Raw genomic sequence first — 4922 nt, 5'->3', positions numbered from 1 at the left:
TGAACACGAGCCCTGTGCAAAGAGACGTCGATGTAACAATGTACCAAGTATGTAAGGCATAAGAACCTCAAGTACAAATGGATCATGAAAACCGCATATACAATTGAATGCATCTGTGGCTACATCTGAGAATAACTGGTAACTCTATATGACTGAAATTGACTCTATGGCGTATGATAGGCATAGATTATAATATACTGATAGTGTTGTGGAACGTACAGCCCGATCCATATATAATATAATAATGCCGAGGAACGTACGGCCCGATCCATATATAATATCATAATCATATATATACCATACCCGGCCCTCTAGTGAGGGACTCGGTGAATAATGCAATGAACTCACGAATACATACCGCCCGGACTCGGTGAATGATATATTAACAAGATACACGAGTAGAACATCACGAGCAACCATATGCAAACTAAATCATCATCGAGACTCAATAGAATAATTAGAATGAACTAACACTTGAGAATCAAAGACAACAGTCATGTCAAGTACCGCTGAGGACTAGAATTCATAGGAGTCATGTATGTTCATCATTCGCTCGTTTATGTAATTCATGCCAAAAAGAAAGAAGGGATAGCCTTAACATACCTTTGTCGTTTACACGCTCAACTCAACCTATGCTTCCAACACTGGCCAATCTACAATCAACGTAAGGAAGCCGTAAACAAGTAGCAAAGGGTTAGTACAATACTTCTTAAGGTTCGTAACCAACTTTCGTAAATTCGGACAAAGATTTCTCCTATGTTACCTATTCCAAACCAACTTCAAACAACTCCCAATCAATAGTAACAACATCAACAACAATCGTACATACAAGTTGCTATATCAAACCAAGTAAGAATTATGCCACAATCCTTTTCAACTAATTCAAGAACATGAAATCTCTTTCCTTGAGTTTTAGTCCAAGTCTATATAGATAATTCTTCCATCAATTCTCTTCATAAACACATAGACATATACAATGACATCAACAACATCTAATTCATGCTATTTACCATAATTTCCATCCATAACAACATCAACATAACCCACAAAACAGTCCAACAAAAAGCCCATAAGCCAACAATAACAACAAATATGTTTTACGGTATAATTTTTGTATTTCTCATCCCACAATTTAGTTATGACCTAGACGAACTTTAAATATATCTAGTAAAGGAGAGTTCTTACCCTATGTGCCAAGAAATCTTCTTCCACCTTACTTCATTATGAAGAAATCTCCAATTTGCTATGATTCGAGGGGAAATAAACGTTAGAATCACGTAACCGATGTGGACATAACCTCTATGTCGTTATTCTCTCCTTGATCCGCCTAGAAATTGGTCTTTTTTTTTTCTGTCCGTAAGAACATATTGTTGAAAGTTTCTGAAATGGAGTACAGTTTTCCTTACTATAGGAATAATATCTACTAAAAGATATGTTGTATAATGTTTACTTACAAGTGTGGGGCCCACCCCCTTATGCTTTACTTTAGGTCAGGACACCTAAGTCTCCCATGCAATTATATAGATACAATCAAAATAGTAGTCACTTTGATTCTTATCCCATATGCTGCCACATGGACGTCCACCCAAATACTTATCCAAGTCATCACTTAATAAATTATTTTGTCTCCTACTATAACCATTTATCAACATAATTAATTTCTTGATCTCAATTCACTTAAACATGAACCACTTTTAACACACTTCATATACTCCTTATCATAATCATGTGGTAGAACTCTAGTCCATAGCCTCTTTATACATACACCAAATATTATTCTCAATCACCATCGTCACGCTTGTTAAGTCCTAAATTATTTCGGGACCTCATCCTTTTATACACTGATCTCTTTTATTTGCATACTTTAATATGACCAAAATTCCATACACTCTGTATAACTTGTTCAACATCTCTAAACTTTGACAAAACTTACTTTCTCCGATTCATTTAACCTCTAGATCTTACGACATTTCCTTATCACTTGTTAAACATAGCATAACTACTTATAGCCTCAAAAATCAACTTGTTCTTGAACTTATGTCGATTAATTTATGACAAATCCAACATACAAAAGTACGGGATGTAACAGTGACCGCACGACTTAGTGAAAATGGGTCGTGACACTCTCCCACAACTAAGAGGAAAAAAGCGAATAAGTATACGGTAGTTATCTCCATATAACTTCCTTTATTTTTATGGGAAACTTTCACTAGTATAACTTTTTTAGAAGTTAATTATACAAACTACAACTACTTTCAATATTACATATTGTACCGTCAAAGTAACTTATATGGTAGCATACCTTATTACTATCAATCCTCCCTGAATTATGACTTTTCCCAAAATCTTGAATTAATAAATGGTAACATATTAAATATAATTACTCCTCCCAAAATATCTCTCTCTCTCTCTCTCTCCCCCCCTATGTTATTGTGGGGTCATACTGTGTAGAAAAGAAATGCCAAATTTTTATTAGCATTTATTTTCTAATTTAGAAATGACCTTTATTATAATAGATTCTTTTCAAACTAGAAATTGTAGACATATAGGGAATATTTGCAAATGAATATCTAGTATAAACCTTACTTGAAAAATGATTTTCCCCAAAAAAAAAAAAAAATGGTCAGATGCATAGGGTAGTTAGCTTGTTTTAAATTTATTTTTTTCCCTCCTTTTGATTTTTATTCCTGTACTTTTCACTTTAATGCAATTATCTTTTTGTGACTAAAAGAAATGTTGGAATTATTCGAATGTAAATATATTAAGAAAGTGCATGAATATTCACATTAATTCGTAATTATTATTCGCACTTCAACATGAAAATTATTCTTGTAACTTTTATATCATCAAAAATAATATATTGTACTATTATATAAGGTATATAATATCAAGTATATTGTGCTATTGTATACATTATATAATATTAAGTATACCATACACAACATACAATATTAGTATAATATTAATTATTGTGCTATTGTCGACTTTATATAATATTAAGAATATTATATCTAACATTTAACATTGATATATCAACTATTTTAATGAAATAAAATACATATATTAGTGATAACATAAATACAAGATATATAAGAGTTAATTATATAATATAAAACTAAGTTAGTTACAAATTATGCAACTTAAAGCTAACAAGGAGATGCCCTATATTAGTGATAATATAATTAAATGCATATAAAACACAATAATTGCTTAACTAAAAAAGCTCCAAAGACAATCTACTAGCAAGCTAACTCATAATTTATTTTTATTTTTTTTTAAAAAAAAGGTAATTCATGAACAAGTATATTATTGTATCTATTTTATATATATATATTATTCCATCTGTATATTGTATATTGTATACTATATATGTTATTGTAGGATAGAATTGGGTGGCACTTACAGTAATATATTCATATATTAGGTATATTGTAATATTATATACTATATACCCAAAAGGTATCATTATATTATATACTATATATAATATACAACCTTAAATATACTATTTCTACTATTATATCCACAAATAATTTGTGATCATCTTTTCAATTAAATTTGCCAATTTGAATATACCATATACCTTTTTAAGTATATTTTCATGTACTTTTCTTATGCCATATAACATATCTTTTTGTACTTTTCTTAATATTAGTATATTCAAATAATTTTTTTTAGTCAGAAAAAAATAATTGCATCAGTCATCAAGTGAAAATAAAAAATAAAAAGAATAAAGAGGAGGAAACGAAAGAAAAAAATCTTTTTAAAACGATAGATGGAATATGGGATTTGAAGTTAATTTTGTTTTGTTTATTTGGACAATTACATTCTCTCTCATGTCCTTTTCATAGATTTGGGAGGGGGGTGGCGGGGAGAGAAAGTAAAAAGAATTAAAAAGAATTAAGTATTATTGATTTTTTAGGAATGTAAAAAGTTGTATTTTTGTAATTAAAAAGTTAAAATTTTAAATAAGTTGTATTTGTGTAATTTTTAGAAAGTAGTTATAATCTTTTTAATTAACATTTCAAAAAGTTGTATTTGTGTGACTTTTCCTATTTTTATCTTTTCCAACGGGCCGGGTCAGTCCACATGGGTGACCCGCCCAGTCCAAAAATCCGACAATTACTCTTCAAGGTGATTGAACAACTAATGCTGTGGAATCTATTAACTTCAACGTCCATCAATGGCGGAACTGCTGCTTAAGAACTTATTAAATACTAATAGCCCTACACAAGATATCCGTCAGTTCTACACGTTCTTCTCTTGTTACGACTTAGCACAAACACACTTCAAGCAATTTAGAGAGGCAAGCAACGCATTATAAAATAGCATACCAAAAAACTTGATTACAACTGAATAAAATTCAGAGAAAAACAGATATAACTACAGCTGAATTACCTTAGCATCAAGCAAATCCCTTTAGCCTAGCATATCGAAAAAGAGATGCTAGACAGAAGTGAAGTACAAATTATAATATACTACCAAACAATTTATGGATCCGATTTTAACATCGTACGTACAAGAGACTAAACAACTTGCTCTTCAATCAATTTACTTTCTTTTTTTTTTTTTTTTTTTTTTTTGGGGGTCTAAAGGAAAGAGAAAGGGAGACAACAATTGAGAGTCCTTACCAAAAATCAACTCCAAATAAATATTTCCAACTAAAACTCAATGCTCCTTCCAATTAAGATTTGATGCTCCTCATGTCCAAACTTCATCTTGTCCCCACCATCAGAAGCTATAGTCATGTGAAAGAGAGTGATAAAACATTATTGTCCAAGATTTCTTAGAAGTCTCTCTACTGCGGCATGAACATTGCCTGCAGTGGCAAATGGCAATCAATGCCCTGCTATTGAGTGTCAAAGAAACCCATATCTTGTAACTGTGCTAGCTGAGGGGTATATAATTCCTCCGGAGGCACT

Source organism: Lycium ferocissimum, chromosome 9 (genome assembly GCF_029784015.1).
Source record: "Lycium ferocissimum isolate CSIRO_LF1 chromosome 9, AGI_CSIRO_Lferr_CH_V1, whole genome shotgun sequence".
In the NCBI taxonomy this organism is placed as follows: Eukaryota; Viridiplantae; Streptophyta; class Magnoliopsida; order Solanales; family Solanaceae; genus Lycium; species Lycium ferocissimum.
Note: the sequence above shows the minus strand (reverse complement) of the source record.